We start from the raw sequence: 13,469 nt of genomic DNA, 5'->3' as shown, positions 1-13,469 counted from the left end.
TCTTTATTATCACTTTGGGGTATAAGCCCAGTAGAAACACTGCTGGATCAAAGGGTATGCACAGTTTGATAACTTTCTGAGCATAGTTCCAAATTGCTCTCCAGAATGGCTGGATGTATTCACAATTCCACCAACAATATATCCGTGTCCCTTTTTTCCCACATCCCCTCCAACATTCCGCATTATCTTTCCCTGTCATTCTAGCCAATCTGACAGGTGTGTAGTGGTATCTCAGAGTTGTCTTAATTTGCATTTCTCTGATCAACAGTGATTTGGAACACTCTTTCATATGAGTGGAAATAGTTTCAATTTCATCATCTGAAAATTGTCTGTTCATCTCCTTTGACCGTTTATCAATTGGAGAATGGTTTGATTTCTTATAAATTAGAGTCCATTCTCTATATATTTTGGAAATGAGGCCTTTATCAGAACCTTTGACTGTAAAAATGTTTTCCCAGTTTATTGTTTCCCTTCTAATCTTGTCCGCATTTGTTTTGTTTGTACAAAAACTTTTCAATTTGATATAATCAAAATTTTCTATTTTGTGATCAATAGTGATCTCTAGTTCTTCTTTGGTCATAAATTTGTCCCTCTTCCATAGGTCTGAGAGGTAAATTATCATATGCTCTTCCAATTTATTTATAATCTCATTCTTTATGCCTAGGTCATGAACCCATTTTGACCTTATCTTAGTGTACAGTGTTAAGTGTGGATCAATGCCTAGTTTCTGCCATACTAATTTCCAATTTTCCCAGCAATTTTTGTCAAATAATGTAATCTTATCCCAAAAACTGGGATCTTTGGGTTTGTCAAAAACTATATTATTAAAGTTATTGGCTGTTTTGTCCTTTGAACCTAACCTATTCCATTGATCAACTAGTCTATTTCTTAACCAATAGCAGATGGTTTTAGTAACTGCTGCTTTATAATATAATTTTAGATCTGGTACAGCTAGTCCACCTTCATTTGATTTTTTTTTTCATTAATTCCCTTGAAATTCTTGACCTTTTGTTTTTCCATATGAACTTTGTTGTTATTTTTTCTAGGTCATCAAAGTAGTTTTTTGGGAGTCTGATTGGTATAGCGCTAAATAAATAGATTAGTTTAGATAGTATTGTCATCTTTATTATATTTGCTCACCCAATCCAAGAGCATTTAATATTTTTCCAGTTGCTTAGATCAGACTTAATTTTTGTGGAAAATGTTTTGTAGTTTTGCTCATAAAGTTTCTGATTTTCCCTTGGCAGATAGATTCCTAAACATTTTATACAATCTTTAGTTACTTTAAGTGGAATTTCTCTTTGTTACTCAAACTGTTGGGTTTTGTTAATGATATATAAGAATGCTGATGACTTATGTGGGTTTATTTTGTATCCTGCAACTTTGCTAAAAGTGTGGATTGTTTCTAATAACCTTTTAGTAGAATCTCTGGGTTTCTCTAAGTATACCATCATATCATCAGTAAAGAATGATAATTTGGTTTCCTCATTGCCTATTATTATTCCTTTAATCTCTTTCTCAACTCTTATTGCCACAGCTAGCATTTCTAATACAATATTAAATAGTAATGGTGATAGTGGGCAACCTTGTTTCACTCCTGATCTTATTGGGAATGGTTGCAGTTTGTCCCTGTTACATATGATGCTTACTGCTGGTTTTAAATTGATGCTACTGATTATTTTAAGGAAAAGTCCATTTATTTCCATACTCTCAAGAGTTTTTAATAGGAATGGATGTTGGATTTTATCAAATGCTTTTTTCTGCATCAATTGAGATGATTATGGTTTTTGTTAATTTGATAAATAATATGGCCAATTACACTGATAGTTTTCCTAATATTGAACCAGCCCTGCATTCCTGATATAAATCCTACTTGATCGTGGTGTATTATGCTGGGGATCATTTTCTGTTGTCTTTTTGCTAATATCTTATCTAACATTTTAGCATCAATATTCATTAGGGAGATTGGTCTATAATTAAGAACTGCTAACTCTTCATCCCATGCTTAAACCCCATGGCTTTCTTACTTTTAAAGGATTATAGTCATCCATTGATCCTAGGAAGCAGGAATTTTGGTGCAATTCCAAATAAAAGTAATTAACTATTTATTAAACACTTCACTCCTATTATTCATTATTATACTCACCTTTCCTCTAATCTACAACATAATCCTCCCATATAAAACCAACAACTTCCCATTACTATGCAAGAACACAGTTAAATTAGCTTTCTTTATCAGTCTCCTCCCTTTAACCCTATTCATCTGCTCAGGACAAGAAATCACAATCACAAACTAACAATGGTTCCCAATTAATACATTTAACCTAACAATAAGCTTCAAACTAGACTACTTTTCCATTATCTTCATTCCTATTGCTTTATATGACACATGATCCATCCTAGAGTTCTCAATATGGTATATTCACGCAGACCCTAGCATACACCATTTTTAAAAAATACCTAATCATCTTCCTATTCACTATAATCACCCTTGTTTCTGCAAACAACCTATTTCAACTTTTCATCGGGTGAGAGGGTGTAGGAATGATATCATTTATGCTCATCGGATGGTGGTTCAGACGAACTGATGCAAACACCGCCACCCTACAAGCCATCCTCTTTGTTTGTTTTTGTTTGACTGATTCTTGAAGTCTTATTGAGTAATTTACTTCCATTTATTCAGTTTGAATTTTTAATGTATTATTTTCTTCAGTTACCTTTTTTAACTCCTTTTCTATTTGGCCAATTGAATTCTTTTGTTCATTGAATTTTTTTTTTCTATTTCACAAATTCTTTTCTTCAACAAATTGGTATCTTTTTCCATATCTATTTTGTAAGGAGTTATATGCTTTTCCCATTTCATCAAATCTATTTTTAAAGGAGTTTTCTTCAGCTGATTTCTATTTTTCCCCCTTTTCTATACCCTGTTGCAAAGATTTCATTTCATTCCCCCGTTTTTCTTCTAACTCTTTTAAGATCCTTTTTGATATCTTCCAAGAAAGCCTTGTGAAATGGGGACCAGCTCACATCATTTTTAGGGCTTCATCTTGAGCTGGTTTACCTTTAGGAACCTCAGGGTTTGAGGTTTGTATCTCTCTCCATAAAATTTGTCTACAATCCGATTTCTTTTTGCTTTTTTGCTCATTCTTTTAAGGGTTGCTGATCTGGGGGTAAAGGCTGAAGCATTTAAGGCAAAGGCAGCAGTTTTATTTTGCTTCTGGGCCAATGTTTCTGATTGACTTCTGGGGCTGGGTAATTGTGGCCAGGTCCTCTTAGTTGTTTTAACTGTGAATGTGAATTGGATGAACTCTCTCATAAAACAGAAGCAGATAGCATACTGGATTTTTTTTTTTTTTGTAAAAAAAAAAAAAACACACACACACACATTTAAAGTAGAGTGATACATACAGAGTAAAGGTAAAAGGCTGGAGCAGAATTTATTATGCTTCAGGGGAAGTGAAAAAGCAGAGGTAGTGATCTTGTTGTCAGATCAAGCAAAAGCAAAAATAGATCTAATTAAAAGAAATAAAGTAGAAAACTATATTTTGCTAAAGGTTACCATAGATAATAAAGCAATATCAATAATAAACATATATGAACCTAGTGGTATAGCATCTAAATTCCTAGAGGACAAGTTAAGAGAGTGGAAGAAGAAATAGTCAGCAAGACTACACTAGTGGGGGATCTCAACTTGCCCTCTCAGAACTAGATAGATTAAATCACAAAATAAATGAGAAAGAATTCAAGAAGGTAAATATAATTTTAGAAAAGTTAGGTAAGATAGATATTTGGAGAAAATTGGAGACAGAAAGGAGTATATTTTTATTCTCAGGAGTTCATGGAACCTATACAAAAATTGAACATGTATTACTGCACAGAGAACTCAAAATCAAATGCAGTTAGGCAGAAATGGTAAATGCATTTTTTCAGATCATAATGTAATAAAAATTCCATGCAATAAAAGTCCAGGGGAAAATAAATCAAAAATTAATTGGAAACTAAATAATCTAATCCTAAAGAATAAACAACAAAACATAGACACAACAAAAAAATAGAAAAATACAAAATAAATCCACATAAATTATCAGCATATAACTAACAATGTTCAGCAGCAAGAGATATAAAAAGAAATTCCATTTAAAATAATTGTTGATAATATAATATGTTTGGGAGTCTATATGCCAAGGGAAGTCAGGAACTACATGTACAGAACTACAAAACTCTTTCCAAATTATATCAAGTCTGATATAATCAATTGGAAAATATCAATTGGAAAATTATTAAGTGGTCATGGGTAGGCTAAGCAAATATATTAAGAATAACAATAGTACCTAAATTACTCTACTTATTCAGTGGCATACCAATTGAATTCCCAAGAAATTATTTTATAGATCTAGACAAAATAATAAAAAGTTCATTTGGAAGAACAAAATATTAAAAATTCCAAGGGAATTTATGAAAAATGCTAATGAAGGGGGCTGAGCTGTTGCAGACCTAAAACTATAAAAAAGCAGCAGTTATCAAAAGAATTTGATATGGGCTAAGATGTAGTACAGTTGACCAATGGAACTGGGTTACACAGTTAAGGGAGTGTTAAATGTGTGAGGCCAGATTTGAACTGAGGTCCTCCTGACTTCAGGACTGATGCTTTATCCACTGCACCAACTAGCTGCCCTGCCTTATTTCTAAGATATAATTAACTCAAATTTATAAGAATTAAAGCCATTCTCCAAATGATAAATGTTCAAAGGATATGAACAAAAATTTTCAGATTAATAAATTGAAACCATTTCGAGTGATATAAAAAGGTGCTCTACATTATTATTGATCAGAGTAATGCAAATTAATAAAACTCTGAAATACTACTACATACCTCTCAGATTTGACAGGAAAAGATAATCATGAATGTTCTAAGGAATGTGGGAAAACTAGGATACTAATACATTGTTGGTGGAATTATGATTGGATCCACACATTCTAGAGAGCAATTTGAAACTATGCTCTAAGCATTATCAATATATGCATACCCTTTGATCCAGAAGTATTTTTACTAAGCTTATATCCCAAAGAGATGTTACAAGAGGGAAAGGGACCCATATGTGCAAAAATGTTTGTGTGTGCCCTTTTTGTAGTGGCAAGAAAGTGGAAACTGGGTGTTATGGAAAATCATTGTTCTATAAGAAATGATAAGAAGGATGATTTTAGAGAGACCAGGAGAGAATTATATGAACTGATACTAAGTGAAATTAGCAGAACCAGGTGATCATTGTACATGGCAACAAAAAGATTATTTGATAATCAATTCTGATGGACATGGCTCTTTACAACAGTGAGATGATTGATGCAAGTTCCAATGATCTTGTGATGATGAGAGCCATCTACTACCACACAGGGAAATATGGGAACTGAGTGTGGATCACAAAAGAGCATTCTCGTTTTTTTGTTGTAGTTTAAATGAAATTTCTTTTTCTTTCTTTTTTTCTTTTTGATCTGCTTTTTTCTTATGCAGTAAGAAAATTGTATATTTATGTGTGTCTATAGTGAATTTAACATATATTTTTATGTTTAATAAATATATTGTTTATATATATTGGATTACATGCCATCTAAGGTACAGAGTTGGGGGGGAGGTAATTGTAACCCAATGTTTTTCAAGGATCAGTGTTGAAAAATTATCCTTGCATATGTTTTGAAAATAAAAACCTTCAATTAAAAAATAAAAATAAATAAATAAGTTGTATTAATCTCTTTATTAATATTCAATCTATTTTTTATTTATATTCATTAACATGATTGGTCTGTAATTTTCTTTCTCTGTTTTGTAGCTTTCTAGTTTATATATCACTTCCATATTTGCATCCTAAAGGGGATTTGGCAGGATTCCTTCTTTACCTCTTTTCCCAAATAATTTACATAGTACTGTAATTAATAAATATATGGTAGAATTCACTTGTGAATCCATTTTGGCTTGGTGATTTTTTTTTCTCTTTGGGATTTTATTTATGGATTTATCAATTCCTTTTTCAAAAGTGGGACTATTTAAGTAATTCATTTCCTCTTTTGTTAATCTGGGAATTTTATACATTTGTAAATATTCATCCAGTTTGGTTAGATTGTCAGATTTTCTGCCATGTAGTTGGACAAAATAACTCTTAATTATTGCTTTAATTTCTTTTTCAGTGGTGGTAATTTTGCACTTTTCATTTTTGATGCTGGTGATTTGTTTTTCTTTTTCATGTAGTTTTTTTTTATTAAAATATATGCAAAGGTAGTTTTCAACATTTACCCTTGCAAAACATCGTGTTACAAATTTGTCTCCCCTCTTTACCCCATCCCATCCCCTAGAAAGCAAATAATCAAATATATGTTAAACATGTACAATTCTTCTATATATATTTTCACATTTATCATGCTAAAAATGCTTGCTGCCTTGCTTTTTGGCTTATTGAATAGAATTAAGTGTGTTGCATTTGTTGAACTATGAAAATGTATATTTGCCCTAATCTTTGTAATAATCATCCACTGTTCCCAATTTAAATGCTGTATTGAATTACCTGATAACTACAAGTTTCTTTCTGCCCCTTGCTTTAGGTTGGTGATGGAATAAGAATAATTGGGTGCACAGGTGGCCTGGTAATAAAAGAGAGATTCAATGATTTAAGTGCCAACAGCCATAAACTATTCATCCTGAATTAACAAAAAACACTAACCATTATCGTCTTTCCCATCTTGTAAACAAGGAAGATACAAAGTCATGATTTCAGTTTGGTCTTAATAAGACTGGTAAGATTGTGCATCCTTGTAAAAATTTTATTTTTATGGAAAAGAGTAGAAATGCTATGACCTAGAATCTCTGAGAAACCTAAGTAATCAAATCCCATCTTAATAAATTAGAGTAAAACATACAGATAATACTCTTGGATTTTTTTTTCTTCTAGCATTCAAAACCTAAAAATTAAATGTAGATGTCTCATCTTGAGACCACCAAATAAAATCTCTACTTTTAACCTGAACCTATGAGGGAATTTTAATAGAAATTAAATGTTATCTCTTTCAAGCAAAACTAATAGATATACTGATTCTCCCAAATTCAACTTACAAAAAAGTACAGACCATATGGGTGGAATTTGAGAAGCCAAAGTAGAATGAAAATGATTCAGGAAAAAAGAATCCTCTATCAGGAGTTAGGAGACTTGCCTTCTGTTCTATGTGCCCCAAGGTTATGAAGGAAACTCTATGTCAGATGTCATTCAGCTTTTCAATATTCATTGTTCACTTTCATGTTTGCAAGAAAAGGAAGAAAGGAATGGAGATAAAGAGAGAAGGGAGGGAAGAAAAAGAGAAATAAAAAAGGAAGAAAGGAAAGAAGAAAGGAAGGAAAGGAGAAAGGAAGGAAGAAAAGAAGGAAAGAAGGAATAAAGGAAGAAAGGAAGGAAGGAATGAAGGAAAGAAGGAAGGAAGGAAAGCTGGGAGGAAGGGAGCAAGGAAGGAATCATTTACCATGCAAAGCATAGGAGATGAATGCCTGAAATCATTGTTGTAAAGTTTTTAAATCAAACCATTACTGTAAGTATATTTCTTGTACTATTACACATTTGTGAGAAGTATCATAATTTAATTTAACAAAACAACATAATATACACTTTGCAGTGATATTTACATATTCATATGTGTATAAGTGCACATGTGTGTGTTTTCTCTGAACATTTTCAAGTCACATGCTCCTCTATACCACTTAATGTCTAGGGAGAATGAGCTTCTATTTTACAGTATTCATATAACATTGATCGCATAAACTGCATATCCAAATGATATATTTTTAAATTTTATGTGTGTATGTATGTATATATGAATTGTATACAGTCTACATACAAACATACATGTACACAGGGGTCCTCAAACTGTGGCCTGCAGGCCAGATGCAGCAGCTGAGGATGTTTATCCCCCTCACCCAGGGCTATGAAGTTTCTTTATTTAATATTTCTTTATTTAAATGCCCACAAAACAAAGTTTTTGTTTTTTCTATAGTCTGGCCCTCCAACAGTCTGAGGGACAGTGAGCTGGCCCCCTATTTAAAAAGTTTGAGGATCCATGATGTACACTATATACATAAATATGTGTGTGTGTGTGTGTGTGTGTGTACACACACACACATATACACACACACATACACACACACACACACATACACATGTGGGTATATAAATATACTCTATGTAAACATTGGGAAGATTATATTTAATTTTTACAAATTTATGAACTATTTATTTTTAAATATTTGCATGTAATTTATATGTAATTACAAATATTTACATTTATAATAGGTGTGTTTGAGTTTAGGCGTAATGTATACATTCTGTTTTTAAAGAGTTTGTGTGTAATATATACATTCTCTCTGTATTGCTAGATTATGACATAACAATTTAGCTACAAGGAAATTGATTTCCATAAGTGACACAAGAATAAGTCTCATTTTTTAAGTTTCATAAATAATATTCAGTTTGTATATATTGTATATATATATTCAGTTTGTATATATGATGTATATATCTTAGATAACCTAATATTACATGAATAATTCATATGTTTTAACATTTTCTATGGACTATTACTACTAGGGCTCAGATTTATTCCTTTTCCCTGCTTCACTCATTCTTTAATGGGCAAGATATTTATGTGAAAATGATATCTTTGTTTCATTATTAATTAATTAATTTTATATATCTACTGTGTTTTTCTCTGCCCAGAATTACAATAATACTATATTTGTAACATTTTCATCATCTCCCCAGCAACCAATTTTAAGTGGGAAATAAATAATAGGAATTGGCCAGTTCTTAAAAATCCAGATCTTTTTCATTTTTTTTTTATCATAAAGTTCCTTAGATACCAGAAAGTGGGTGGAGGATATGGGGGGGGAGGATAGATAGATAGATAGATCAGAATTGTTGTAGAAGCATTTATCAAACTTTGCTTGATATGTTAGCAGGGCTTTTGGAACTGCCAACAATGATTAAAATGTTTTGATAATAATAGAAGTGTTAACAGTGATAGGAACAAATAATATTATACACTGTCAACTGCAACATTTCATTTTCACTGGCCTAATGGTGTGACACAAAAGAAACACAAGACAGAAAAGAAGAATATTGGATATTGGGTCATTGGAAAGGAGCCTAGAATGAAGCTAAGAGCAAAGTAACATTGTGTGATAAATTCAAAACGGAAACACTCTGTATTTCTTGCATGCCAAATAGCTATTACAGTACCGGAAAAAGAAACTAATGGTAAAAACAAATGTCAAAGGAGGAAGACGATTAATAAAAACGATCCTGTTCATTTTGCTTGACTACTGTAAAATATGCAGGAGCCAGCTGCCTTGTTACTTGAATGTTAGGATCTTTATTTAGATAGTGGAAGTATACACACAACACTTGTTTATGAACATATAAAGGAACATGCCTTATATTTGTATGCATGCCTGTGTATATATTATATAATGTAATGTACATATGTATGTGTGTATATACACGTGTGTCTGTTTATGTAAAATAAAACATAGAACTGATCATCTGCTTAATAAGCTCTAATGATTCTCATTTGTCTTTAGGATAAAGTTAGAGTGTTTTTTTCTGTCTCTCTGTCTATCTGTTTCTCTCTATCTCTGTCTCTCTCACACACATACACAACACACATACATACATACATATAAACTCTTCCCTCTTTCTTGTTCTGTTTCCCTTTTTTCTCTATCTCTATCCCTTTCTCTTCCTTTCTTTCCCTTTATCTCCCCAGACTAGAAATTCAATGGACACACTAGTGACCTCGGTCTTACAACTGACCAGCACAGAAATTGGATTTTCTTTTTTTGATTCTGATTAATATCTCCTTAGACAGCCTGGCAACTCTTTTCCAATTAGTGTGGATACCTGCTAGGGTTTAACTATGTTGCCCAGGAATTTCTGAGGTAAAAAAAAAAAATCCATCACTTATAAAAGAGGGAAAAGAACCCACATGCACAAAAATGTTTGTAGCAGCTCTTTTGCTTGTGGCAAGGAATTGGAAATTGAGTCGATGCCAATCAATTAGAGCATGACTGAATAAGTGTTGATATTTGAATGTAATAGAACAATATTTTGCTATCAGAAATGATGAACAGGCTGATTTCAAAAAAGCCTGGAAAGTTAATGAAGTTAGCAAAAACAAGAGAGCATTCTACATTGTAGCAGAAGAATTGTGTGATGATCAACTATAATAGTCTTAGTTCTTTTCAAAAATGCAGTAATTCAAGCAATCCAGTAGCCTTAAGTTGGAAAATGCCATCTGCATCTAGAAAGATAATTATGGAGACAGAATGTGGATTGAAGTATAATATTTTCACCTCTGTTGTTGTTGTTGTTTGTTTGTTTTTTTTTTTCTTTCTTGAGAATTTGTCCCCCTTTTGATCTGATTTTTCTTATACAATATGACAAATATGGAAATATGTTTAAAAGGATAGAGGAGGAAGAAAAGAAAAGAAGGAAGGAAGCAAGGAAGCAAGGAGGGAAGGAAGGAAGGAAGGGAGAGAGGGAGGAAGGAAGAAACTCAACAGTCTCATCTCATCAGTCTTTGGCAGAAGTGGATCTTTATGACAGAACTGCTTTGAGCAATCTCCAGCTATATATGTTTTGTCATTTTCTTTTCTTCTTTAATTGGAATTACCTAAGTGTTTATCTCCTAATGTGCTATTTGGTGGAGAGGAACCAGTAGTAGCTATTTAGTATTAAGTATGCATATATTCACCTATGCATAAATGCATATATAAATGAATATGTGTGCATACACAGCCACAAAGATTAGTAAGATTCCAAATATACTACATATAGTTCAAAATTATTGTCATCTATGTAAGAAATGAATTAGTTAGGCAATGGTTAGTGATGACATTTTTTTGAACTGCAGTATACTGAATCTTCAGTGAGTCCCAGACTCATAAAATTTGAGAGCTAGAAGGGTCCTCAGAGATCATCTAATATTTTAAAACACTTGATAATTGAAATGCAAAATCCATAACAGTGGGGACTTTTTTTAGATTAAATTGGCAGAGTAGTTTAGTTGATAATCAGAAGGAATTTGCTTATAAATTGCCTATCTTCTTTGCCAGTTACATGCTATGATTTAAATATATCAACACAATAGAGAATATATTAGAAAAATTATGAATAATGTGTATCATGCTATTCAATTCTGAAAATATTCATTTATTCATTCATGAATTCATATTGGTACTGACACTAACTGTGTGACCATAAACAAGTCATTAAAACCTACTGTGCCTCAGTTGCATCATCTGTAAAATATAGATAATACTTTTTCTAAGTACCTCATAGGGCTCATTATTTGTAAATCTTAAAAGTCTATATAAATATAAAGAATTATTAACATCTTTGAGCAACTACAGATAAGATTCTATGTTAAATTCTGGTGCATAGAGGGATTACATAGCATCACAATTCCAATAATTAGGATGCTTATGGTCAAATTAGTGATTAAAAAAAACATGAAAAAATAATACAAAGATAATATGAAAATATATGACCACACAATCGACAAACATTTTGTAGTAAATACCAGGAACTACACTAAAAACTTTCCCTAAATAGAGACAGGGAAAGTTTGACATGTTGTGTAGACATTATATAATGTAATATGTACATGTGTATGTTTGTGTATATTATATGTACAACCATGTGTTTGTGTGTGTATGTATGTGTGTATGTGTAAAATAAAATATGGAATTGAGCAACAAATACAAAGAACCAGTGATATAATTACAAAAATGAAAGAGTCCTTACTCTCAAAGAGCAAGATCTGTTCCTATTTATTCAATCAGGAAAAATGGGTGATGGTAAAAAGAAAAAAAAATCTATATAGTACTTGAACTGTTACACACAGTTCACATTCATTTCCCAGTATTCTTTCTTTGGATGTAGCTGCTTCTGTTTGTAATTTATCAATTGAAACTCAGTTAGGTCTCTTTGTCAAAGAAATCCACTTCCATCAGAATACATCCTCATACAATATCGTTGTCGAAGTGTATAATGATCTCCTGGTTCTGCTCATTTCACTTAGCATCAGTTCATGTAAGTCTCGCCAGTCCTCTCTGTATTCATCCTGCTGGTCATTTCTTACAGAACAATAATATTCCATAACATTCATATACCACAATTTACCCAGCCATTCTCCAATTGATGGGCATCCATTCAATTTCCAGTTTCTAGCCACTACAAACAGGGCTGCCACAAACATTTTGGCATATACAGGTCCCTTTCTCTTCTTTAGTATCTCTTTGGGATATTGTTGGAATCCTTACTAACTGCTAACTAATTAGAGTTGATCTAATCTTACAAGAAGATGTTTTGGCCAGAACCTGAAACAAGGTACTAAGTAGAACTAATCAAGACAAGACTTGTGTTCCCACCTTTACTCCTTGGAGTCCACAAGTATGCCAGCTTCACAAAGTAGACTTTCTACTTTCAGGGAGTCCACACCTCCCTTAAAGCTCATTGGGCCAGAGAGCACTATGGGAGAAAATCCATAATCCCATTCTCTCAGAAGAGGCAGATAAAAGGCCAGCGACGAGGGATCTATGGCAGAATACATTTTTTCCTCTTGGCTGACTGATCGCGCTGGACTTGGGGAGCGACTCTGGTGCAGAGAACACTTTGACGGATTTCAGTGGAGCTACGCCAGAAGCCCTCTCTCCCCGGCAAGTTGGTGGCTGGGCTCCCCAGAAGGAGATAAGAGAGACCTTCCATCTCTGTCTTGGTTGGAGGCAGAAGAAAGCAGAGGCAGAGGCTGAAGGACAGAACCTTTGGATTTGGAGACATCCGATGGGCTCCAAGCCTCTAAACCGGCTTTGCCTTGAGAAGAACAGGAACTCCAACATTTGAACTCATAACAGAATATAAACCCAGAAGTAATACTGCTGGATCAAAGGTTATGCACAGTTTGATAACTTTTTGGGCATAATTCCGGATTGCTCTCCAGAATGGTTGGATTCATTCACAACTCCACCAACAATGCATTAGTATCCCAGTTTTCCCTCATCCCCTCCAACATTCATCATCATTTTTTCCTGTCATCTTAGCCAATCTGACAGGTGTGTAGTGGTATCTCAGAGTTGTCTTAATTTGCATTTCTCTGATCAATAGTGATTGAAACACTCTTTCATATGAGTGGTAATAGTTTCAATTTCATCATCTGAAAATTGTGTGTTCATATCCTTTGACCATTTATCAATTGGAGAATGGCTTGATTTCTTATAAATTTGAGTCAGTTCTCTATATATTTTGGAAATGAGGCCTTTATCAGAACCTCTAAATGTAAAGATGTTTTCCCAGTTTGTTGCCTCCCTTTTAATCTTGTTTACATTAGTTTTGTTTGTACAAAGGCTTTTTAATTTGATATAATCAAATTTTTTTTTTATT

The sequence above is a fragment of the Antechinus flavipes genome, chromosome 4, assembly GCF_016432865.1.
Source record: "Antechinus flavipes isolate AdamAnt ecotype Samford, QLD, Australia chromosome 4, AdamAnt_v2, whole genome shotgun sequence".
Lineage (NCBI taxonomy): Eukaryota > Metazoa > Chordata > Mammalia > Dasyuromorphia > Dasyuridae > Antechinus > Antechinus flavipes.
This window is presented reverse-complemented; position numbering follows the sequence as displayed.